This window comes from Perognathus longimembris, chromosome 13, assembly GCF_023159225.1.
Source record: "Perognathus longimembris pacificus isolate PPM17 chromosome 13, ASM2315922v1, whole genome shotgun sequence".
NCBI lineage: Eukaryota > Metazoa > Chordata > Mammalia > Rodentia > Heteromyidae > Perognathus > Perognathus longimembris.
The window spans coordinates 22,945,739-22,973,640 of NC_063173.1; the positions used below are offsets into that span (position 1 = coordinate 22,945,739).

Below are 27,902 nucleotides of genomic sequence, written 5' to 3' on the forward strand. Positions count from 1 at the left end.
AAACAGTTTGTCACTCAAGATTCTTCAGTTTGTATTCTTGAGGTTTGGACTTAGATCATTTTACTATTCATTCCTTCATACCCACTTCCTTGTTCTTAGTCACAAATCTAATCATGCATTTTTATAAATATTCAAAATTAAATATATTTATCTCCTTAGGTAAATACAAAATTACCTTCTACCGATAGCCTATACAGGGAATTCCTTAACAAACACATTTGGAACTTTTTAGATTTGTTTTGCCAACTTTTAAATTCATATTAGACATAATTGCTTAAATACATCAACATTGTACTCATATAAAAATGGATATACAAGATTAATTCCAAGTTTTGTTTTACTTACCAAGCTCTGCCATTCCACCTCACTGCTTGAACAATATTATCAGCTCTTTGGATACTCATTCTTGCTAAGTAAAAGGATATTTCTTCTCTAGCTGGATTAATAATCAACTTTCTAGATAGTTCATTTGTAATTCTCTTCTGGTTAACCCTTAGCATTACAGCCAGCCGTCTGCCTAACCCATACCTAACTCAGTTTATAAAGGGGGATGGACAAGAGGAAATTTAATCATGCAGATAACAAAAGGAAAGTAAAACTGAGGGACAGTTTCAATTAAGCAACAGAGAAACAATGAGCCTTACTTTTTACATAGAAAGGTATAAATCTTTGTTAGGTATTACAAAAGCACTCAGGTCATAAACACAGGAAACAAGAGGCATGAGGAAAAAAAAAAAAAAAAACCTACAAGCTTAGGGCACCAGAGTCCAGTGCATACCAGCCCATGTTTACTGCTTTCTCACATATGCAGATAAACACAACTCAGCTCCCTGAATAAGAGCTCAACTTTCCTCTTAATAGAAAAGTCTGACTTAATTCTAAATGCCTCCTTCCTCTACAGTTGTAGTCAGTAGGTCCCTTAGCCAACAAGTACCATCCCGGGGTTTAGGGCACTTTTCTCCAAATGTAACCTGTAAATACTTGCACACTTGTACCAGTATAATCTAGGATGGTTGTGTGTGTGTGTGTGTGTGTGTGTACCTGCTGCTGCACCCTATTTCAAGTATCCTAAGCACCCCCATGTGATTCTTCTGTACTGTAAAAGTTTGAAATACACTACTCTAGAACCATTTCTGACTTATCATAAAGATACCCACACAATGTTGGGATGCAATAAAATTAGTCTTGTTGATAATTTGACCTTGACCTTTTGCCTTGCTTCTAGTAATAAATATTCTACCTACTTCTCTTGTATCTGAATGCACTGGTCCATCTAAGACCATGATTCTTCCATAGCCTCGGTAATCTTCCACATACAAACCATTCAGAAACAAAACATCTTTTAATCTATATGATGACTACATTGTCACCAAATGTTTAAGTTGCCTGAGGTTGATTGTTTTTTATTTGTTGGTTTCATTTTGTTTGGCTTTGCATTTCTTTGCTTGCTCTACTTTATTAAACACTTTAATCTTTTATTTTTAGTATATTATATCTATAACATGCTACACTTGTAGGTCTGTTGTCCAATTTTTTACCTAACATTTTGTTTGCTATATTAACTTACCTAACATTTTTTTTCTATATTAACTTACTTCCAAGGCTGTTTCTAGCCTCGTTGACACTACCAAGTCTGATCTATACTTGACATGATGTTACATCAGAGATGTTAAATGAACATCTAATTAAAAGGTCAAAAGACAAACACAAGAGCTGGGGATATAGCCTAGTGGCAAGAGTGCCTGCCTCATATACATGAGGCCCTGGGTTCGATTCCCCAGCACCACATATACAGAAAACGGCCAGAAGTGGCACTGTGGCTCAGGTGGCAGAGTGCTAGCCTTGAGCGGGAAGAAGCCAGGGACAGTGCTCAGGCCCTGAGTCCAAGGCCCAGGACTGGCAAAAAAAAAAAAAAAAAAAAAAGACAAACACAACAATCTATGATTTCACAAATTGCTATATAAAAACCCATGTTTATAGTCAGAATGAAGAAAAAGCTAATGACTACAAAAAATAAGAACAAAAAGAATCATGAACTGCAGAATAAAAGTCCTTGAGAACTGAACTAGTAGTCCAGAGAAAGTAAAATTTAAGAGGTGGGAATACAGGCTCATTCCCTTAATCCCAACTTCTTAGAGGCCAGAAGACAGAAAATTTGAAGCCAACTTAGGCAATATCACGACACTGATACAAAATTAGAAAAACTAAATTAAAATTAAATGAATTAATTGGTTTCATTTTAAGCATGTGTTTATTTTCATGGAATTTCTTTAAAAAGGTCATCAAAAATAATTATATAATCCGGAGAGAAGTTTAAAGTGACTGAAAGAAAACAAATTATACTGAATAAAACTCAGGAGACCTGAAATTTTCATGGTCTCTCAATCAAGTGCAAAATTCACTACCTAGAACATATTTATCTATTATTAGACTGTCTCTTTGTGCTTCTGTATGTCTGTCCTATTGGTATTTTTATAAAATGACAATATGAAATTATAAGTAACATGTAAAGTATAAATTACAAGTAACATGTTTTACAAATAAAAATTATGAAGTTATAAGTAACATGTAATTATAAATGATTACTGTAGTCATATAAGTAGCCAAATATTTTATAATATATAAAAGATTATAATTAACATACACAAAAGACATGAGATGGTGTTATTTTGTACTATTTTTATCTTATAACTTTTAAAGAAAAGTATATAAAACCAAACAGGAGTTTGTGAAATCTTTCCTAAAGAAATTTCAAGAATTAAACAGAAGTATAAGGGAAAACTCTTTCCAGAATGTACAATAAACAATGTAAAATAAACAATCTTAGCAGAAAGACTTCCTGCTAAAGAAAAGGATCATTTAGAGTGATCATGGTGGCATTTCTCATCCACAAACATCTACTCAAAATTAAAGTTCAGACCGACTTCCCATGGCAATAGCTTGGGCTATTTGTCCCATGGCATTTATGATCCAACACTAGCTAGGATCCAAGGTCTATGATTGATTTAACTGCACAATATGCATGCTAAACCTGAGAAAGTTAGAGTCCTTGGCCAGTACACACATTAATTCATAAAGGTCACTCATATAAGGAATGGAAGATTTATCCTGACTTAAAAAATAGAAACTTGCCAATTTTTTTGTGTGTGCCAGTCCTGGGGTTTGAACTCAGGATCTAAAGTGCTGTCTCTGTTTTTTGCTCAAGGCTAATGCTCTGTCACTTGAGCCACAGCTCTACTTCTAGCTTTTTTGTGATTACTGGAGGTAACAGTCTGACAAACTTTCCTGCCTGTGCTAGCTTTGAACCCAATCCTCAGATCTCAGACTCCTAAGTAGCTAAGGTTACAAGCACGAGCAACCGGTACCAAACAGACTGTACTCTTACATGGAGTAAAAGTAGACCTCAGTTAGAAGGCAATACATAAGAAAAGTCTGGAAGATATGATGGGAGTTTATGGGACACTATAGTCAAGTAGGTCAGTATGATTCAATTTTGCCAGTTTTTTCCATGTACTCAAAATTTTGAGTCTTTCTATGCACCAGGCAGCCCTGGACACTGAGGAACAACCAGCAAACAAGTTTAACATGTTCTTCTTCCTTCTATACCGAGAGAGACTGAAATAAAACATGTTATAAAAGGGAAAATTTCTTCCATATGAAATAGGTAAAATTATGGATTATGTTCTTGTTTATTTTTAGACATGTTCATAAATTTCTACATGTTTTCTAAGTAATTTGAAAACTAAGCCATAATACTTATATTGATGTAAATATTATGATCTATATTTATTTTGGAATATATATGTTTGAATAAAATCTAAATCTATGGTCTTTCAATACTCTGTCAAATGTGTGTAATATTTTTCAATCACAATCCAATTCTTATGTTTAATAAAGTTAAACAACAAGCTAACAAACAGAAAAAGGGTTAAAATTGTAAATTATAATATGTATGAAAGTATATATCATAATACCTAGATGATCCTAAAAAAAGCAAATAAAACATTAATGTTATTACCTTAAAGTTTTAGAGCTCCAACTGGAAATAGATGTATACCTAAGGTTCTTTGGGGGAGGGGACATCACACTGATACAATATACTCTATCATCTATTTATCCATTTACTTAAAATGGACTGTTAACAATTAGCACAAATTCTTATCTGAATCACAGGACCTCTGTTTTATTCTGTCCTTCTTCAACACTAAAATGAAGTAAACAAATGAAACATACTCCTATCATGCTTTTCCATTCTTCTTTGATTTCATGTTTTAAACAATGTTGAGAACTGATCCATTTGCCTGTCAGTAACTAGTCGAATTACTTTGGACAATCCAAATCTCACTTTACTTATTTTTCAAATATGAAAATTTGCTTAGATGATCACCAAAGTTTAACCTCTGAAATTTCATGATATTATTGTGTCAAATCTGAGACATCTATATTAATTAAAGCAACACAGCTTCTCAAAAGAATAAAGGCTACAGCAATAAGGATAGTTGGCTGGAAAAAGAAACAAAGGCTTAGGATTAAAAGAGAACTTGAAAATCTCTCCAACCCCCTGGACCAAGTCCAGCTTCAATCACATAAGGGTTGTTTGGGGACAATAGAGAGGAAAAAATAGGAAGGTTTTTGAGATCATCTGAAGAAGGACTTTTTTGCTTACAAATAAAGTGCAATTGTTCCTACACTCCCTCTGGTTCTTAAAACAGAGAGAGAGAGAGAGAGAGAGAGAGAGAGAGAGAGAGAGAGAGAGAGAGAGAGAAATAACTACAATCAAGTGTTTTAATAGTGGTAAGAGAGAAAAGAAGTCACTTATTTTGCTGAAATAAAAGTATTGTAAGCCCAGAGAGGGTGATTTGATTTTGAGGGTTTTAAAGAAATGGCACTGTATTCAATCTTTTTTCTACCACTTTCAAACCCCAATAGCCCTTAAATGTGTGACATTTTCTTATGTACATAAGAAGAAAATTTGTGTTGCTATTGCAGCAACATCTAAACAGTTTCCTGTAAACTTTCTGTGATGGAAGTCATAGAATTTATGATAAAACCCTGTAGAGTGGTGAAACAAATTTCTTTCATATTTATCATTCATTTTTATTCAGTGTGCATTTGACAGAAAACCTTTTAAGAGCACCAATAATGTGAGAAAGCTACAACAACTAAATTTATTGTTAAATATCACATCACTGTTACTCCTGGGAATTCAAGAAGAAAGCTTAAATCACATTTCCTAACACATTGGAGAGCTTCCCAGAGATGTGATGGCCCACAGAGGCAGACCATCTAAGGCACACTGGAATGTCAGAAGTGATGACAAAGAAATACCACTTTGTTTAATAGAAGCATATTGAAGTTACTCTTTTGTTATTTCTTTTAGCAAAGCACAAACTCTCTTCCCCCATATTTTTTTCTTTCCTTCCCCCACTCCCTGCTGTTTCACCTGACTAAACTGTAGGTATTTGTTCCATCACCTGACTTCAGCCTGGCTAGAAATATTAGGGGGAAAAAAAACACAATCTTCTATTGTTACATGAGACAACAACCTTTCATGTCCTTGAAGCTCACCATGACCTTTCATCTTTCCTATCCCAATGGTCTCTCCTAACAACTAAAACTACACTCAGTTGGGCTGAATTCCAGATTGTCATAAAAAGAACCCTGTCCTTTCAAAACAAAACCAATTTTTACACCAAGGTGGGGGAGAAACACAAGTCCATTGTTCCCTCACAGATGGAAGTTGGAGTTACTAAGGCAACTGCTCTAATCCTCCTTTTTACCACCTTTTTCACATCACTGGCCTATCAAGTATGCTACCTTTTAACTCATAAGCTCAAAAGCTGGTAGTCTAACTGGCTGCCCTAATTAGCTACGATTTTCACACTACAGACAACATGATGAGCTAATAGAAATTTGCAAAATAATGACGTACCTCCAGCAAATATTCCTCCTCCTGAGGCCCAGTCTTAGAATAACAATAATGAGACCATTATTAGAGAAGGGCATTAAAATGCTGCACTGCTGCTAAACAGAGAACTTAATTGTTCTGGTCTTGTCCATTGAATCAACAACCTATTGTTGTGGACTTGAAAAATAAAGGACTGGAGAATGGGTGCCATGATGATTGGTCTGTGAGGCCATACCGGCACTCTGTAGAATTGTTTTCTTTTGAAACTCTTGATGGACTAGTAGTTTTGTTTAAAAGTAACATAAAAGGCGATTGTCTGGATAAAAAGTCCTATTTATTGAAATCCTTAGAAGCAGTAGCATGGATTTGTTCCTGACCCCTGTGATAAAAACATAGTGACCATAATAACACCATTTGTAGGGAGGCCTGTTACCACTGCCTACAGTAACATAAGATAAGAGAGTCTTTTCTGGCTACAGTAGGAAGGAAGGAAGTACTTCTGAGCAGAAAGCAAGAATGATGAAAGGTCAAATACTGGATAAAGCTCATTAATCTCTGAAAAGGAGACTTTTAAAAATAATGCTAATTTAAGAATTCTGTATACTTGCTACGGATTCAAGCACATGTACAAGACACATAGCTTTACTTGTTTTCTTTTCCCACTTTTGAGCTCCTTTTCTTTGATAAAATGACAATTAAAATTAGATGATTATTAAGTAATTGCAGCAAGATGTCTCAAGACAACCTGAAGAAAAGAAACATAAGGATTTCAGATAATTATTCTTATGGTCATCTCCAGCCTATAGCGAGAATAATAAAATACTGAAGTTAAAGGTTAACTAGTGTAGGATTCTTAGCAGTAGAAAATCACTGTTTACACACCATAAACCTGTCTTCTATATGGAGCCACGGTACATGTTTTCTGAAAGTCAGGCCAGGATTTTAGTGTTGAGTTGTGGGCTGGGAATATATTTCTTTTGTTGGTGGTTATTTGGGATGGGAGAGTCATTTGTTGTTGTTTTTTTTACCAAGAGAAATCTGTATTATATAAAAATGCATTAAATTGTAAATAAGACCTCTTGCTTCATTCAATCTGTGCTTTGCTTCATTTATCTTCATCTTGTTAGACTAAATTAATTAACAATCTCACTGTTGCACACTTTCTCTTTTCATTACATCAAATAATGGCCTGTATATGAAGAAAGCTCTCACATGGGAGTCCTGCAACTCTTCTGCTAAGAAGACTTTCTGTGTGTAAATTTAGTAAGATTCATCTTATAAGCTTGTTTTAAATGTTCTTTCCTTTACTAACAATCAATTAAGCACCCCAATTCTTAACATCTTGCTAGCAGAATGCCATTGCAAAAAGGAATAACTAAAGCAAAACTTGCATGATACTTTAAAGGGGGAAAACTGCATATGATATTCTGCAACCAGGTTTCACTGTCAATTCCAAAAAAAAAAAAAATAAAGATTAAAAAGAAAAACAAGTAAATTTGGCAGGTACAGTTTCTCAAATACAGTATAGTATAGAATAAAAGGTTTAAAAGACACACCCAAGCTGTTCAGTTCCTTGCTTAGGAATGTCTAACATGTGATAAGTTGGATGATTAGAATTTCATTGGTAAATCCCATTATTTGAAATCTATAAGAGTGAAATGTGTTAAACTCTTTTGTAAGTTTTCTTTTCATCATGTAACACTATGGCATCTGGAGTTATGCAAATGGACAAAACAGCAAAGCTCTTTTTAATCTTTTCCTTCATCAACCAGTGCTTCTTTCTCCAATCACAGCTTTGTGCGTGATATCTTTCTGCTAGCATTTCTTATTTAATTAAAACAGACACTGACAGAAGGACATGGATTAGTACTGTAATGATGCATTTACTTAGATTAATCGGAGGCTCCTTTTTAGAGTAATGGCTTAAACAAAGAACAAAAGGAAATTGTTATGAAACAGCCTTTTATCCCAGGCAAAGGTCGCATTATGAGGTTTTTAATTTTGTCAGCTTCTGTTATACTCTGCCTTGCTAGGGGAACGTGAGAAGTGCTTTTACCCCCAATAAAGCCAGTTATTATAAAAACAGCCATTAAAGCTGCAAATTAAAATGTCTGATTTTAAAACAGGTTACTTAGCTTTCAGAATCCTCTAATTAACATGTGGTGCATTGTTGTAAGGAAAAGACTAAAATGCTAATGACCTACCGCCAGGTGACCACACTGCTGTGCAAAATAATAAGGACCTTTCCAAGTAATATGATGAATTAAACAAGTACAGATCTCCCATCCCACATCCCTTCTCCAAGTGCAAGCTCCAGATGAATGAAAGGCCAATACCGTTAAGATGTGTTCAGTGATGCTTTGACTCTGTCCAGAGGACTCTCAGCCAGCTACTCTTTGTATACTCACTAAAAAAGCAGACTTCTATCACAAAAGAAAGTAAATGAAATAGCAATACTATATAGTTGAAATTTAAAAAGACATCAGTCATCTGACTTCAAAGCACAGAGAGCAAATTAAAGAATCATGCCCCTGCCCAAAACTACCTCTTGGCTTCCTTGCATCCAACCTTTATTCCTTTTTAACATATTGAGCTTTCAGAGTATGGAATTAAGTTTTGAAATCTCACTCTCTTATTCACAGTACTCATTTTTACATTAGCTTGTCTTTAAATGGCCTGAAAAGTAAACTAATTTTTTCTTTTTTTGAGCCTCATTTTCCTTGTTCTACTCACTCTACTGAAGACTACTTTTTCATAGTCAGAAGGTACTCTTGATCAATGACATACTGTCAGAAGTCACATGCAATAAGCACACAGAATTTTGCTATTATGCAACATAGACTGTACATATACAAACAAGGACAGAAACACCATCAATAGATATAATAAGATTTAGGACCATCTTTACACATATGGCCCATCATTGACCAAAATGTCACTATACAGCATATAACTGTTGTCCTTTGTTTCCCACTGTCTCATAAGGTTGAATTCTGTCTCATTAGGTGAATGTGCACATTGTAAATCTCTGGTAGAATATCTCTAGAATCTCTCACAGAAAAAAAAAATATCTTGTTTAACCCTCACACAAGAACCACTGGATGACTTGCTCTAGGAATTTCTTGAAACCATCATGAAACATATTGTCATTAGAATAACAAAAAAATCACTCAAAATCATTAAGTGACATTTGCCTACTAGTTTCTTCTGAAAAAGATAACCTAAGGTTATATAAACTATTTATGGCCACTGTAAGTTATAGAATGCTGCAAGTCTAACTCGAAATGTGGCTTTAAATGTAAGCATTTATTTATTTGTTTTCAGGTCCACTAGGCATTTTCTCTGGTGTTAGAGGACCTCACTAACACATCTTGTGCTTAGCTACCTTCTGGCCCATCTAGGATGAACTTCATTGGGTAGAGTAAGCTAAATTCCTATGCTCCATTCTTCATCAGGATAGCCCAAGTTTGTTATTTCACAGTGATAGAAAGAGGTAGGAGTGTTAGAAATTCACAAGTGTTTTTAACAAGCCTCTTTATGTGTCATATTTGCTAACATGCCATTGACCAAAGCAAATTAAATGAACAATCCTAGAGTCTAGGGTGAAGCTGAATGCCCTGTCAAGAGTGGAATGGCACTATAAAATTTCACAGATGTCAATTTCAAAGGATGTGAATACAAAGAAGGCACAAGAAAACTTGGGGTTTTTTAAGTAACCGTTTTATCAAAGAAGTCAAGGTCATTTTGATTTTCAGCATAATTGAGTGAAGCTTCAGTTTCATCCCATTTTATCTATGTCACCTAGACTACTAGTTAAAATTAGTATGATCTTTGTTTTACTAAGTGATGAATGGGCTGAGAATGTGGCCTAGAGGGAGAGTGCTTGTCTAGCATACATGAAGCTCTGGGTTCAATTCCTCAGCACCACATAAACAGAAAAGGCTGGAAGTAGTGCTGTGGCTCAAGTGGTAGTGTGCTAGCCTTGAGCAAAAAGAAGCCAGAGACAGTGCTCAGGCCCTGAGTTCAAGTTATGAATAAGTGATGAAAATGCTTAAAAACAATCAACAGGTCTATCACTCCTTATCTCCATTGATTTCCAATTGTTAAATTGCCAATTTTTTTTTAAGTGGTGCCTGCTCTGGGGCTTAAACTCATGGACTGAGTGCTCTCCCTGCGCTTTTTTTCTTCAAGGCTAGCACTCTACCACTTGAGCCACCACCGTTCCATTTCCAGTTTTTTCAGTGATTAATTGGAGATAAGAGTCTCACAGACTTTCTTGCCTGGGCTGGCTTCAAAATGCAATCCTCAGATCTCAGCCTCCTGAGTAACTAGGATTATAGGTTGTGAGCCACCCATGCCTGCTAAACTGCAAATATTAAGCTATTCTTAAAATATGACCTATCAAAAGTCACTATTTTTATATGGTAGTTGGTTGTGAAATAGTTATACCTTAATTTAAAAAATCTCAAAACCATAATCTTTTGTCTCAGAAACCTCTTTTCCATACACAGACGAAGATAAGTTTGAGAGATATCTAATGAATTCTTGCCCAGACTTTTCTGAAATGCTATATCTCAAGAAGTGTGAATAGCTTCTTAACACTAACAGAAAACAGTATTTTGTAGTCCTTTACTAGGTCCGACATCACAGCTATAGTATTATTTCGAAAACAATTGTTTTCAAAGCTCAGTCTAGATCATTCACAAACCTATTGTTTTTCTGATATCTTTGACTATGGAAAAGGAAAGCAAAAAAATCTGGTCACTCCATTCACTGTATCCTAGAAGAAAATGATTAAGAAGATAATATTAACTTTTGCCAACTCTCTGACTATACGAAGGAAAGGATCAATGAGGAAAGTATCCATGATAACTACACCAATTTCCAGGAGTGAATGTGGTAGAGGCCTCATATGTAGTTTTAGGAGTGGACTATAAAACTGGAACCATTTACTAGTCTTTCCAGTCAAAAATCTTTATTCAATACGGTGTTTTTACTGGGCAGAATTCCTAAACTCTGTGGAAAAGAAAATACTATCCTATAGCACCACTCAATAATAATTCCTGGGAGCAATTAAAATAACCAGTCAAGTGGGTCTCCAATGGAGCCTTCAGCCATTCCTTCACTTGAGCCAGCAATAAGCGCTGCCAAAGCTGGCATGGACATTTGAGGAACAAAAAATAAAGGCCCAGAGATGTATCCAAGGATATTAAGAAGGAAATCAAACAACATGGGGGAAAAAAGCTTGAAAGATACCCAATTTGTGGAAAAAAGAAAAAAAATTAACATAACAAAATCCTTTAACATCCTTTTCACTTTTCCACACTTCTTTACAACTAATTTTAATAATGATTTTGTTTTAAAGTAAAGCCCTAAATGATGATTTGACTTTTATCAACAAGGATGATACAAAGAAAGGATGCAATTTGCACACACCTAGTGTTTTGATCACCCAAATCCTCTCACCTGGTCTTTAGCAAGTTCCAATGTTTAGAGCAGTAATCCAAGGGCATGGAATAGAGCAAAGGTTCATATAAGAATCAAGACTAGCATTGTGCCCTCATTGACAGTAGGTTCTAAGCAAACAATAGGCCATGTTCAGAGAACTATACTAATTCTTTTCAATAAAAGTATCTTGAGTTTAACTCAAAATTTCCTTTAAAAGTATCTTTAACAGAGAGCCAGAGAGAAAAAGAAACAAAAGCACTTGGATATCAGAAAAGGAAAGGACCATAGAGACAAAGAAAGAACAATGGAAAAGAAATGAATGAAGAGTGAACATTCTCCTTAAGAACATCACCTTTACACATCTAGGACCTGGTATATACATATGCTCAAACAATATGTGCTCAAACACTACGTATTGATTTTGATTGTTATATCTTTATAATAACAGATATGAATATAAGACAGTAAACATGGCCTTTTTTCAAGAAACCACATCACCAGTCATACTAGATTGTCAAGAAGCCCAAACCAAAGAGTTCCTAACTGTGTTAATCTGTTTTTAGATAGAATATAAAGAGATGAAATGTGGATCAAATTACAATTACATTTCCCCAGCTTTTACATAGATGTAAAAATATGACTAAAATTGGCTTCATGAAGAGATTCAGAGAAGAATGGTGGTATAAATTGATTAATACAATCAGTATAAGTAATTGTGGATCCTGAGTGAGAAGCTCTACTGTTTACCTTTACAAAGAGCATTGAGTACATAAACTAAACAAAGAATTTAAGTCTTAAAAACGTGCAACTCCAGCTGTTGCTCAGAAACCTTTTCCTCTGTTCACTTGATGCATCTCTGATAATATTATTCTTAACTAATATTATTAACTGCTTACCCAATTGATTATACTACAAATCTGCCAAAGAATGAACAAACATAATCATCACAATAATTGCACTGTTATTATGAAGACCTATGGAGGCAAATCTCCTAAGTTCTTATTTTCTCTGTCCCTCAACTTTACCTACCCATTACAAGCTCCTCAACACCACCACCAACAACAACAACAAAAAAAAACTATTAAACTAATGTTTCAAAATCCTTTCAGGGTAAAAAATAATTTCCTCAATGGAATAATAACATCAATAATAACACATTTACAGATAAAAGATGAAAAATTTTATGAATATCCTACTATTTGCAATACACTCAGAAAAAAATTACAGAAAAATTCATAGTTACTAGTAAACTGTTAGGGTGTAATTCCATTTTAAGGCAGGAATAATGTCTTCCTTCACAAAAACAAGGAAACTTTAGGCCATTTTTTTGGATAGACTAGCTCGAGACCAGTAAAAAAACTAAAACAAGGCTCAAATGCAAAGAAAATATTTTTTTTAAGAAAAGTAAGTGCCCAGGCCCAGAGCTCAAGCCCCACGACTGACTCCCCTACCAAAAAGAAAAAAAGAAAAAAAAGAACAGAAAATTAAGTTCCCAACTATGGAGAAGATAAAACAATCACAGTCAAAAATTTAGAGAGTAGAATGTTGAGTGGGGACAGTGAAGAGATGTTCCTCAAAGAAATAAAACATCATACTACTGTGAGAGGTATAAATGAAAAAAATTAAGGTGACAGATATGTTAGCTACCTTGATTCTGTTGTTTCTCAGTATATATATGTATATACGTATATATCATTATATATACGTATATACATACATATATATCATTATTGTGCACAGAAAATCATATATATAACTTTAATGTGATTTACTAAAATCAAATTGAATTTGCTAGTTGTCCCTTATTGGAAGAATAAATTTCCTCCCTTATCCAGACTATGTTTTCCCAGGCAAACAGAAAAATTCATACTACAGAATCCACTTCTGTTTTGGTTTTCAAACTAGTGAAATCTCTAATTTGAAGAAAATCCATTAATTTTTATCTTAAACAGAATTATAAACTAAGAAATTGGATTTGCAAATGGAACTGTTGTTGCATGTGCAGATAAGTTTCTCTCTCCAACTCCTGTTGAAGGAAAATATTAAACTGAAAGAGACAAGTGGATACTGAAAATAATAGCAAATTTCATCTTCTTTTATAAAAAGAAACATTAGTACCTGAAGAGAAAAATCATAAACTCTTCTATTTTAAAAATAACATACACCAGGCACCAGTGGCTCACAACTGAGCAACTAGCAACTAGCAACTCAGGAGTTTGAGATCTGAGGATTGTGGTTCAAAGCCAGTTACGGCATAAAAGTTCCCTTGAGACTCTTATCTCCAATTAAACCACTCAAAAACAAAGCAGATCTATGGCTCAAAGTGGTAGAGCTCTAGCCTTAAGGGAAAAAGAGCTCAGGGACAGTCCCCAGGCCCTGAGTTCAAGCTCAGGACTCACAATAAATTAATTAATTAATTAACATAAACTCAAATTCTGAAACTGATACAGTTATAGGATCATGTCTTAATTTTACTCTTTGTTAATGCTAATAAAATTATTTCAGGAAGTAGAGCTGTGGCTCAAGGTTGTAGAGGACTAGCATTGAGCAAAAAAACTCAGAGACAATGCCCAGTCCCTGAGTTCAACCCCACAACTGACAAAAAGTAAAAAATAAAAATAAATATGAAAAAATATATTTCAGTAGAAACTATAGTTGTTTAAACAATAACTACTTTCATCATATCACCCATCTGTACACTGTTGAAAAGTAAAGTGAAGGAAATAAGTTGTAAATAACAGATGTGTCAGGGTACATCAACACATTTTTTGACATTACATCTATCCATCTACCATACCAGGAGTATAATCAATAATACAATTCTGGTTATATCATTGTAACATCTTTAGTTGCAATGAATTCAGAATAGCTTTATAGAATATAACTTATTGGTTCAGCTAACTGAAAATTCTTGGCTTCTGGCACAATTGGACTCAGTTCTGAAATGATATAATTAGTAATTCGTCTTTCTCCATGTATCCCTCAGAGAGGCCCATCCTCTTCAAAGGATGACTATCAGAATCTCCCTCTTCAAAGAGAAAGATAACTACCAGAATCCTCATACTAGTAAACTCAGTAGAATGATACACTTCCACACTAATTCAGGAAAACATCTCAGGAGTGAGTCCCACTTGCCTGGCTTGTAAAATATATTCAGTTCTGAGTCAACCTCTGTGACCACACGTAAGGATAGCTCTACCTCAACTACAAAAACCAAAAATCAAACAAAAGCTATTCTCCCCAAAGAAAACCAGAACAAATGCTGATCAGAGAACATGGTAAACAGTCTAATCCATGAGTTTTTTTCCCAATAATTATTATACTAAAATAGCTTACAGGAAAATGAAAAATAATAGTAGCATTATAATAGCAGCTATCTGTAAAGATTTTTTTTAATTGTTTCTAGCAATTCCAAAAAGAGGGATGAAAACTATGAAACCAGTCATTTTTAAGGCAAGAAAGAATAAAAGGTTTGGAGTTTTTTTTTTGTTTTGTGTTTTGGAGTGTTTTGTTTTGTTTTGTTGTTTTTGCCAGTACTGAGTTTGAACTATGGTCCTCAAGTTTGAACTGAGGACCTCAAGCTTGCTTGATTGGCAATCTACTATTTGCCATACCTACAACCTGGTTATTTTGAAAATGGAGTCTTGTTACTTTTCTGTCCAGGCTCATAGAGGTCCTCTGGATCTCAGCCTCCTGAGTAGCTAGGATTATAGATTTGAACCACTGACACTCAAAATTCTTCTTTTGATAACTTCATGTTCACTCTTTCACTTCAGAGACTGCTATTCCAAAACACTCTAGCCTCCTCCTCATTAAATTTGAATTCTTATAATAACACTTGCAAAGATTTAAAGAAGTCTTTCTTAGCTATCATGTACTTGTAGCTACCAACTACATGAAGATCCCGTGTAACATGCCTCCTGATTATAATCCCTAAATTATGAGTAGAGATGTGAGGAACGTTGGATGAACATATGAATTCTGGACAGTCTTTTAATCTTAAGTGACACATATAAAGTTTAGCACATATGAGTTCTCAATGGATTTGTCTCAATATGTAGCTCTTTAAAGAACACATACTGTCTTACAATTCCTTGTACAATGTAGTAATATCACAGAAGAGGACTGAAAACATTTTGACAGTCACATGTATGGGTTAGGTTGGAAAATTTACCTTCACATTTAGACCCATTCATAATCGAACTTCAATAGAACAAAAATTCATATCCAGAAAGAGTCTTTTGCCTATCTTCCTATAGACTGAAACCATATTGCTAACATTTTCTTAGCATAGGAAATATGAAATTACAGACAAGAACAGAATTTTCCAAGATGTCACTAGCTTTTCTGGTAATATAAAAATTATATATTTTTGAAACATAGTATGGCATTTTAAACCAAGTTTAAATTTTAGGGGATTCTACTTCATTTCAAAACTTAAGATTAAGAAATAGTGTTAGCTGGAAGTTCTTGGAAATAACTGATGTCTACTTTTGCTAGCTAGATAGTCTTTTAAGAAATCTACTCAAGGGCTGGGGATATGGCCTAGTGGCAAGAGTGCCTGCCTCATATACATGAGGCCCTGGGTTCTATTCCCCAGCACCACATATACAGAAAATGGTCAGAAGTGGCGCTGTGGCTCAAGTGGCAGAGTGCTAGCCTTGAGCAAAAAGAAGCCAGGGACAGTGCTCAGGCCCTGAGTCCAAGCCCCTGGACTGGCAAAAAAAAAAAAAAAAAAGAAATCTACTCAAGGGCAGGGAATATGGCCTAGTGGCAAGAGTGCTCGCCTCATATACATGAAGCCCTAGGTTTGATTCCTCAGCACCACATATATAGAAAACGGCCAGAAGTGGCGCTATGGCTCAAGTGGCAGAGTGCTAGCCTTGAGCAAAAACAAGCTGGGGACAGTGCTGAGGCCTTGTGTTCCTAGCCCAGGACTGGCCAAAAGAAAAAAAAAAAAAGAAAGAAATCTACTCAATACATTTTAATTAAGGCTGGGCACTGGTGGCTCATGCCTATAATCCTAGTTATTCAGGATGCTCAGGAGGGATGCAGTTTGAAGCTTGTCCAGCAAGAAAATCCATGTGATTCTTATCACCAATGAACCACCAAAAAAAGCCTAAAATGAAGCCGTGGCATAAGTGGTACAGTACTAGCCTTGAGTAGAAAAACTCAGTGACAGCACCCAGCCTCCGAGTTCATGCCCCAAGACTGGCAAAAGAAATAAAAATAAAATTTAATTAAGGACACCTTATTTCAATAAGTTACCAACTAACCCCAACATTTTGACATCAAATGTTCATAACAGTGTAAATCAGTCCAGGAACTGTCTACTCTTCTCTCATCAATATTTCTTACACTTTCAGTCATTCACTCAATTTTATTAATTAAATAATTACTTATTGGGTACTTATTCCTGTCAAGAACTGTTAGTAACAAGAAAATAGACTTTTCCATTTTGAGGTTTATAAAATCTATGGCACAATTTCACACAATGGTGAAAAAGTCACTACCAACTACTTTAAATTTCAGTTTCATTGTTGGCCAGGCAGGGTGGAAGACACAGAGATACTATAGAAACAAATACATCTTCCTCTCATTCTGAGCCATGGAATGAAGAGTCAGAACCCTCCATGTGAATTTGATGTCCTTTCATACTGGATCAGTTCACTTACCCTTTTTGGACTGAAGTATTGTCTGCTTCAAAGAAAGAAAATAAGCTGCTTTTGAAGAAAAATGACTACGCAATAATACAGAGAACTAAAACATTCAAATGTAGTTTTAAAAAATCCATATATTGGCTCTTTAAGACTAACCATGATGATGTAATTAACAGGAAAGCTAATGGCAAAATATTTACTTTGGGTTCCATCCAGGCTATAACTGTATTGCCTCCTAGCCAACCACACCCCTGACCCAACCCATCAAAGGATGGCATATTGTGCTTTTGATCTGAAAGGCCCAGCTACAAGGCTAGAATCTGACTAACTCAGCAAATATTCACTACTGCTATTTAGATGGAAAGGGTAAAGAGACCAAAAAGATCTTTGGCAGGCATTTATGACCCCTATCCCAGGCAAGTTCAGGCTTCTGATAATGACACGGCCTTTAGGACTTAGAAAGGACAAACAAAAGGATAGAGACTAATATCATATAAGGTATTAAAAGACAAAGAAAAGATTTTACTACAAACTTCCAATGACTTGATTTAGAAAAAAAATAAAGGTAATTTTAGAATGAATTTTTAATTCCATGAACATGGTTCTTCTTTTTAATATTAAAAGTGGACTGGGAATGTGGCTTAGTGGTAGAGTGCTTGGCTAGCATGTATGAAGCCCCATGTTCAATTCTTCAAAAAGCCCAAAGTGGTTCTGTGACTCAAGTGGTAGAGTGCTAGCTTTGAGCACAGAGAGGCTCAGAGACAGTGCCCAGGCCCTGAGTTCAAGCCCCGGGACAGGCAAAAAAAAAACAAAAAAACACAATAATAATTAAAAGTCCTGAACAATTTTATTAAAGAAATGTTAATAAACTCATAGAATACAACTTCCTAAATATCTTATAGATATAAGTACAAAGAAATAGATAAATTTATTTTTGATTTCTTCATGAACAGAGATATATAATTCTCAGTATATAATTTTAAAAGATATTGTTAATCATAAATTATTATCCTTAGCTTATTCTGTAACCAGTGGTCTTTCATTTTATTCAGAAAAGGGTAAGACATTCTGAAAACTCTAGTATTGCTGATGCTGCAGCTTTAAAAAGCAGGATTAAAATTTTAAAAAGACTACGCTTTTTTACTCATGCAGGTGGTCCTTGCACAACATTCTGTGCTCCTGAGTGCTGAGAATATTTCATTAGTAAATTATAGCCACAGGCATCTCAAATGTATTTTGCTCTCCCTTTATACCATCATGTCCTGGTAAAGCTATTGAAATTGACGCACAAAAGGCAGAAATCATACCACTGAGAATACAGAGAACTTGATCTTAAACATTCCTGAATTAGAAAGTACTTATTTACCTACTTCAGATCAAAAGACATAAAATAGATAAATTTATACAAATGATGTGGTTACCATTAGTGCATTTCTTCTGTTTTCTCATAAAGCAAAAATAAAAACTACATTAGATTCCGAATGCATTATGGAAGATTGGAGAATTTAACATTCAAAAATTTATCTTAAGAACATGAAACTAACTGCCACTCGGGCAATGGTAGCATGACAAAGTAACTGTCAACTTCAAACAGGTACCATCAAATGTTTCTATGGTCAAGGCAGAATATAACAATTATCCTTAAGAAAAGTGCATCAGGAATAAGAGAAATGGGAAGAAGTGACAAATGTCTAGCCCTAGGCAGACTTCAACCTAGCAGACTTCCCCACATATTCCTAATAACATTTCATGGACCAGATATCTTTGGCTTTCCCTTCTATTTCTGTGAGATTTAAAAAAAAAAAAAAACAACTGGTAGACAAAATTAGAGAAGGGGGCCAGGTGGGATATCAGGGGAGGGAAGATGCCAGTCTTCAAAGAGTTAAGTACAGCACCTTTAACTAATATGGAAAGTTAAACAGACATTTTTTTACAAGCTGGCACCCGCTCACATAATGAGATGCATTGTCAGTCCTCACTAAGTGAAATATTTGTGTTGCCATGCAGCTAAACAAATGCCTTTTTTCACTTTCACTTAAGACACCCTCCCACTCCTATTTCTCTAAACAGTAAAGGGTCAGGCCTAGCCCAGTAACACATAGTCTTGTCAACATACTTGCTGCTTTCCCACAAAAGGAATATTTATATTAACATTTCAGATTCATTGGGAATTATAGAAACCTTATGCATTAAAGCTAATATAAAATTTCTGCTGCTTTAATATCTTCACTTATCAATCAAAGCAACTTGGTATAGAATAAAGTAATGCAGTTGTATTGAAATCACTAAACATTCAAGAGTATGGTGACATTTTTTCACATCATTTGCACATTACTATTCATAATACTACAGCAATCTCCTACATAAAATATGATGAATTCACAAGTATGATTATCAAATTTATGGTGTGTGCTCACCGCACCATACATTATGGTTTCAAAGCTTGCTTGCCCTCAAGTAACGAAGATTTGCATACAGTTTAAATGAATATGGTCTATACAAACTATAGTTAAAATATTATTATAGTTATATGTTTTTCCATATAAAACAGTAAAAAAATCATATTTCTTTCTTCTTTAGGGCAGTGTTTTATTACAATTAAATGAAAGGCTTAGCTCTACCATTTCTCTGAAAACAAAATCAAGATCTAAGAGCCACAGTTCAAGGATTAGACCTTAGAATCATAGCAAGAAATTTTTTAAATAAAAATATAAAATCCAAGAGCTTAACTAGTGCCTTGTTTTATTTCTATAATAAGAGCATTGTTTCTTTGAAAATAAACACTACAAAATAGTGAGCATCTGATAACTAAACAATAATGAAAAAGCCATGATTGAGTTTTCTTGATCTTAAATTGCAACTGAAGTGAACAACCTGATACCTTAACCATGTTTTTAGAATCCTTAGCCCTGCCTATCCAACTCAATATAGCAGTCCCTGTACCACTTTCAACAGAGTTGAAAGATCAGAGAATGTTCCAATGATCTCTTCTATTTAAGCATCATTCTGCATAGAGTAGGGGGAAACAAAATTCTCTAAAATTTTTCTGAGAATTCCCAAGGTGAATGAAACTCAAGAGCAATTCTACAACTCTTTTTGTGGAACAGAAATATACTGGGAAATATATTGCATTCTAAATAATGTACAATTGGTTGACAGTTGTTCTTTTCTTACTCTGACCTTTGCTTCAAAGAGAAGTTAAAACAAACAAAATTAAACAAAAGAATTACAGCATTCTCTAGGGGGAATACAAATTGAGAAAAAGGTCAAAAAATGACTAAGATTTGTATGCTACCATTATTATGATGTTTTTAATGAGTATAAACTTTTTGTGTCTGATTTTGGTCTGCATTTACTTTCCACAAATATTTAAAGAAAATTTTGTAAGCTCTTCCAACTTGAGAAGACAGCAACAGACTACATTTTTCAAAGAGAAGCCTAAAATAAGTAAAAATGTTCATTCCTTTCCATTCTCATAAAATTTCAACATTGAAGTTGACATTTGAAGATGACTAGTTTCTGTTGCAAAAGGATATGTTCAATACAATTCCCCAGACACATTCAAGTACATTTGCACAGAACACTGGTCTAATGTTAACCTCATCTAAAAACAAAAGTTGGGATTGTGGTTCCAGAATACTTCTAACAAATTGGCTTTAAGAAAAAAAGAAGTTATCTTCTTTAAGAGATAGTCCTTAAGATTCCCTGTATCAATATAACTGGGTAAGAAATTAATTTAATTTTATTGTATTTTTAACCTTGCTAAAAATGATGAGGAAAACTTACTTTTTAGTAAGACGTAGTTAATTCTTGGGATCACTCACTGCTTAGAATACAGCATTGTTTTGTTTATTCCATGTCATATTTATCAAAGATGTCTATAAGCAGACCAAGGACATTATGTCTTTCAAGCTCAGTAGCACTTAACAGATTCCTGGGCCACAGAAGGCCTAACAGATTTAACCAAGACTTTTCACACAATCAGGTGAAAAGGGCCAGGCTAGTCAGCAGATGTCTTATAGAGATATCAAAAAGAATATCTTAGTGACAATGTGAGAAAAGAAGATGGCAAAATTGATACAAACCCACTGAACCATATCTCTCTTTTTGCACCACAAAACCCAACCTCATATCGAACAGGGATATTATCTATATTCTTTTATAAATATGAAGACAATATGCGTATTTTGTACAAATACACCAAAATAAGATACTCAGAGGAAATCAGTATATCATTGCTAACAAAGATAACATGGCTGAACTCTCTCTAAAGATTTAACACAAGTGCAATGACTACATATTTATATTCTAGCTCCAAAGAAAGAAAGAAAGGAAAGAAGAAAGAAAAGGGAAAAAAAGGAAGAAAGGAAAGAAGGAAGGAAGGAAGGAAAGAAGGAAGGAAGGAAAGAAGGAAGGAAGGAAGGAAGGAAGGAAGGAAGGAAGGAAGGAAGGAAGGAAGGAAGGAAGGAAGGTAGGAAGATGGAAAGATTTTTTATAGTTTTGTTGGAAAATTTATCTTTGACATAATTTCCAACTTTTTCCATTAGCAGTCATTGTGTCTAATTTCATCAAATAAAGTACAGAAAGGACGAAAATAAGAAACATTTATTAATAATCAAAAACTTTCTATTTCCTACCACTGAAGAAGTAAAAGTATTTTCATGACCAAAGCTATCTTCAGGGGCTGGGGATATGGCCTAGTGGCAAGAGCTCTTGCCTCCTATACATGAAGCCCTGGGTTCAATTCCCCAGCACCACATATATAGAAAACGGCCAGAAGTGGCGCTGTGGCTCAAGTGGCAGAGTGCTAGCCTTGAGCAAAAGGAAGCCAGGGACAGTGCTCAGGCCCTGAGTCCAAGGCCCAGGACTGGCCCCCCCCCCAAAAAAAAAAAAAAAAAAAGAGCTAACTTCAGCACTTGTTAATATTATTTCAATTCCCTTGTTTCCTTTAAAATTCTCATTACCTCAACTAAACATGTTCAGAAAGAGTCATAATAATGATGAAGAGACCTAATAAAACAAGAGACTAATTGGACTATACCTTTTATTGAGAAAATGGAGGAGAACGGAAAGGAATAGGCCAGACTCGATCATCAACTCCATCATCAACAGGTGAGGACTGTTTATTGAGGAACAGAGAGGGGCACAAACCTACCTGTGGGATTGAAGGTTGTGCGAGGGGATGAATTTGGGACCAGGCTTATATGGGGTCTGAGAAAGGAGGCAGGTTATTGAAAGCAAGTCTAGGAAGTTGGGCACACAAAGGCTTGTTTACAGCTGGGCCTTGGTGAAATGTCCTGCCTGTATATCAAATTAGGTTCACATATTGAGGTTTTGCCGGGTGCCTGCATATCAAAGCAGGTTCACATATTGAGGTTGAGGCAATAGGGTGGGGGTCAATCCTTCATATTCCATCTTTGGATACATAGAAAGAATGGGCCTAGAGGGGAGAGGTAAGTCCTTCACCTTTGACTTGGAATCAAAAGGAATATGATTGTTCTTTTTCTTTTCAAATATCAAGCTTAAATACTGAAGAAAACTTCAGTAATCTTAGGCCATACTTTAATTGAAAAAAAAAGCTATGAATGGAGAAACTTTACAAAGACGCTGTTTAGTTCTGGAATCGAAGCACTGTAGGAATTAGTAAAAGCCGGTTTAGACATTGCCCAACTTACTTTCCAGCCATCTGCATCAAATATGCTTCATTAAAACAGAACCATATGGAAAATAAGCTAGCAATTAACACAGTTTCTGCACGTGCCTTTAATACAGTAGATTTAAAACTTTTAGTAAAACTGACTAAACTACTTCCATGTTGTTGTTATGTAAGACTTGGCAGCAGTCCCTAGATTTGCCTCATCCTCTACACCCTGTCATTTATGATATTGCTGGGTTACTGAAATAAGTACATATGAAATGAATTAAGTATTTTATTCTTTTTCTTATAGTTGGTAGTAGCCATTAAAACAAATCCAGGTATAGTGAGATAACCAGCCTCTCAGAAGATAACTATTACTACATAATAAAATATATTTAAGTATATTTTTAAATAAATGCATAATATACAAGCATATCAAAAATAAATGTAAAAATACATAATATTTAATCATGTAGTATATATATCCACTTTGTATTTATATAAATATACAATGGGTTTTACATCTGATGTCCCATGGCTCCAAAGAATGGAAATAGCTATTATAATTAGCTATTATTAGCATGCTAAACTATTTTACATCTCAAGAACAATAACTTGGGCAATGGATTAAGACAAAATAGTTTTATTAGTTATCCCTATCAACAAACTACAGATAAACTATCATGTCAGGTACTAGTGAAACAAGGAATAACTCATAGTTCTGGTATTTAGTGGGCTTAAGATGTAGCTGAAGAAATAAAATATATTTGAAGTGATAGGGGCCTGGATGATAATAATGGGGATAAATAAATAATGTGATGAGTGATTTTTCATTCCCTTTGCTTCTACAGACATGATGGTGTACTACTATGTTATTTACCATACCAGAATGCCCAGATAAAGGAGCAAGTAGGCAATAAATCTAACCAATCTTCTGCTTCATGAAGTCATATAACCTGGCAGTTTAAAAAGATACCTAGAACAATGTTACTAACTTACTAAGCTATGCTATGACTATACTCCCCACACCTCCCCACCCCCAAATGCTTTTCCCCCTAATTTATATACCTAATTTTTTTTTTTTTTTTTTTTTTTGCTGCTACTACTGTGGGCCAAACCATTTCATTTCACCTAAACACCTTTACATTTGTTAGCATTTCCCTAGCCACAGGTCCTCAGCTCCTCCCACTAGCCCCCAGATCCACCCATACCTAATGACCCTCCTACTCACTACCTACCTACTTCCCCTTTACCCTCAGAGAGAGGAGCTGGCCTGGATAAGGTGCAGATGCCATGTAGCTCCCTTTCCTGTGGGAACTATGGCCCCACTAGTAAACCTCCTTATGAACATTTTTCTCCTGCCTGTGATTATCTCCACATGGTCCCCTGGGATGGCTGGGACCTATCCTTTCATTGGTGCCGAACCCAGTATAGGTTCCCCAGTGGATTTGCTCCCCATTTCTGGGGAGTCCAAGCTGCACCCGGGACCTATTCTGCTGTCCTAAGCCCACCCAGACGACCACCGAGGTAACTTCCCCTGAGCAAGTGCTCTACTTCCATCCACCACGACAATCTACAAATTTGCCCTCACACCCAGGGTAAGTGATCATCTAACCAGGGGCTCAGATCTGATTTTCTGATTTATCGTAGGGCCACAGGGCTGTGGCTTCAGAGCCACACAAAGAGAACAGAAAAATCTTGGCACCAAGTTCTGAGCCCCACTCCAGGCGACCATGGCTTCAGGGCCACACTGCGCTCGGTCCAGGACACAGCAACTGGGGTGACAACCTCATTGCTGGTTGCCTCCTACATTTTAGCTGACCAGAGTAATACCGAGGACACTTGATATTTAACTCCTCAGCTCCACTAATCACTTACCATGGGAGGGGCACAATCTAAAAGCTGCTCAAGTTTGAGCCCAATCTACAAATTTGGAATATTTTACAGGATTTACATAACTTCTATGAGCACTCAGGCAAATGGAGTTCTCTCTCTTTCACTCTCTCTCTCTCTCTCTCTCTCTCTCTCTCCCTCTCTCTCTCTTTCTGCCTCTCTCTAAACTCTGCCTGCCTGCCTATGATATAGGATGGGGTGGTACCAGCTTCCAAAGGTACCAAAATTTGTTTAACATCTGCTTTGAAAGACAAAAAGAAAGGTTTTCTGTTCTTGTTATTGATGTTTGTTAAGTTTGGACATTGAGTTAAATTCTGCTTGTTGTTGGCTAAATCCTAAGTTTTCTCTAGCATTGACCACGTGGTGGACAATAGAATTGGTTTTAGCAAGTGCCATCTTGGTTCCATCAAGGTTCCAAAAACTCTTGGAGGTAGAGTCCCACCCACCCCCAGGTGTGCCAAATTCCTCAAGGCTGGGCCGGGATGTGGAGACTCAAGCTCCGGGTAACCCTGCCCCCCACCCCACCCTAAACTCTGTAACTGTGGCCTTGCATTCAAATGTGCCTTGCAATTCAAATGCTGGAAGGTGAAGGTGTTTTGCTATGAGCCTGCTAAGGCTCTGACCAGCTCCGCTGCCATTACATGGTGGACGTGTCTGTGTTCTGTTTGTGTCCTGTCTCCCATCTCCTGGACCTTCTCTGGTCATAGCATCCCACTTCAGTTCCCCATTGGAGCTGAACTAGTTTCTCAAAATGTGGCTTCTCCATTTCCTCGCCGGATAATCTGTGAAAATTTTTGTTTGCTGGAAGTTTTTTGTTTTCTTACTAACCACGTGGTTCTAAAATATGGGCAAAATAATATCATTTTGCCACTGGAATTCCAGAAAACTTACATGGCCAATTAAAAAAAAATATTCTAAGTGCATCCCAGAGCTTGTACACAACTGTCTGTCTGTTGGTAAACCATGTAAAAACTGGCATCATGGTTTCAATTTTACTTGCTTTTTTGACTACTATTTTAATTTACTTTATGTCTTGTGTTAAATTGATCCTTGCAGCCTGTGGGTGGAGTCACAGTGAACAGCCTGGAGGCAATCCTGACTCTTATCACCAGACTCCAAGCCAAAAGAAAAAAAACCCAGGTTTTAAACCCAAACTGATAATATTTGAGTGCAAGCAAATGTTTAAAAAAAACTCCGAAAGGTTCAAATATGCAGCACATGGTACAAGTACAATGATGTTGAACCAGTGTGTTATTCTTTATGTTCATCTATGCTAAAAGTCAAGTGTACATCTGATCCTGACAATTCTTTGGTATAGACTAAGATTTTGTTTCTCCATTTTTCTCTCCTGTGCTCTCATAAACTCTTTACGATCAAGGGACCAGAGTCATTTTGGAACGAGTGTGCAAATGTGGCTGCTAAATTAGATTTTCCTGACCCAGGATTGATAATTTGCTTTATAGGATGCAGGTTGACATGTGTGCTAGCTGCATAGACTGTGGCAGTCCGTGGCTACAGGAAGCTGCCTCCACAGTCTGCTCCCAAACTACCTGGTTTCACTACTAATGATTCCTTATTCTCTCTCTCTTGCATGGAAAACTGCTCAGGGATCTAGGAGTCTTGTGAAGATTTTGACAGGCCCAGAGTGCTCCTGCCCCGGCTCTGCCCCCACTCCCCAAGATTAGAGTTGGGCTTGTAGCAGGCCTATCATGACAGAGTTGCAACCGAGACTTACTCCAAGGTTAAAAGCATCAGAGTTGTGTTTGATGGCCACAAGGTTGCATTGGGGTAGCATTGGTGTCTTCCCTCTCCATGTCTCAGAAACTGCCATGGCTGCTGCAGAGAGCAGACTTGGTTGGCCTTTGGTCTGTGTGGATTTTGTGACTTATTCTAAGGTTACGAGGAAGATGGTTAAAGGCCCAAGCCTTCTAAAATCTGTTTAAAGTTGTCACCCTGCTTAAACCAGTACGACACCAGCCTACAAAAGCCAGAGTACTCAGAGTAAGCAACCAGGGAATACTGGAAGATTTCAAGTATCTTTAACCAGTCTGTATGATTTTGCAGGCAACCCAGCAGGAGGTGTGACAATCTATCCAGGGGACTCTGAGAGATGCCACTACAGCCTTGCCCAGATCCAACCCATCTCTCCTGCCTGCCTCCATCACACATGACTAACTAAGCCTGCTGATTTGGGATGGAAGACAGTCACTTCCGATCCACTGAAGCTGAGACTTTTACATTGTCCTGACCCTTTGCCCTCTTGATTGTTATTCATTTGTATTCTCTTATACCTGCCGGTAAGGTTAAATGGTATGATTTGATTTGATAGCACATGGATCTCATTCAGTCTGCTGTTCTCCAAGTGTTACAGCAGAACTCTGGCAAGTATTTGTTGGTCAATTCTCAACAAGTTACAGGTAAGCTCTACTCCTATTGTTCTCCTTTTGCTTTAATTGGAAATAAAAAGGGCTTTTATGGCTAAGACTCCTTGGATTGCAGTTCAAAGCCAGCCCGGGCAGAAAAAAAAAATCCCTCTAAAACTCCATCTCCCAACTAACCAGCAAAGAGCCAGACTGGAAGCTTGGCTCAAGAGAACCAGCCAAATGCTGAAAGTGGCACCATGGCTCAAGTGGTAGAGCACTAGCCTCGAGCAGAAGTGCTCAGGGACAGTGCCCAGGCCTTGATTTCAAACCCCGTGAATGCCAACTGGGACAAGCTATCCAAGCAATGAGCACCTAGACCTTCAGGACAAGGTCAATCCTGACAACGAGGAACCATGGAGAGGAGTAAGAGGAGATGAAGTCTCATCTTAAATGGAGTCAATTTAAACTTGCCCTTTCAAAATTAATCAGAGCCGGGCGATCAAGAGGAATAGTTGTTTACCCACCTAATGTCCATACCTGTCCATTTTCCATCTGGACAGAAACTTGCATTTTTGCCTTTGTTACTTGCTATTTGTGTGTGTGTGTGTGTGTGTGTGTGTGTGTGTGTGTGTGTGTGTGTGTGTATACATATATATATATATGTAATATATATATGTATATATATTAGCTTCTGACTGGTTACTCCCAACCAGTCCACTATCCCTAAACACTTACTTCCTTTCCCCAGTCCAGTTATTCCTCCTTCCTGTAATGGGCCACAATTGGGTTTATGTTCCAAATAGAACTTTTCTGGCTTGTGCCCAGGGTGTGTTCTCCCATGTCGTTCATGTTAACTGGTCCTGTGAACTTGTCAGCCTTTTGCCTGACCTTTTCAAAAGTCTCTTTTAACAGGATAACATCCCTCACCCAGAACGCCACCTGGGAACTTGCAGTTCAAGGCCATCCTCTTACTACACTGCTCTGCCCAGCAC

General features: G+C 36.3%; 1 protein-coding gene across 15 annotated transcripts in view; it reads right to left on the reverse strand.

Annotated features, from left to right (window-relative positions):
• Positions 1–27,902, reverse strand: part of Sox6 (SRY-box transcription factor 6) — a 538,528-nt gene that overhangs the window by 367,484 nt on the left and 143,142 nt on the right. Inside the window, exon 1 of one of the 15 annotated variants that reach the window (XM_048360333.1) lies at positions 346–1,039. The exons of the other annotated variants lie outside the window; for them this stretch is intronic. The gene's annotated coding sequence lies outside the window, so the exon portion shown is untranslated. Of the gene's footprint in view, positions 1–345; positions 1,040–27,902 lie in introns of those variants that run through there. 15 annotated transcript variants of the gene reach the window in all.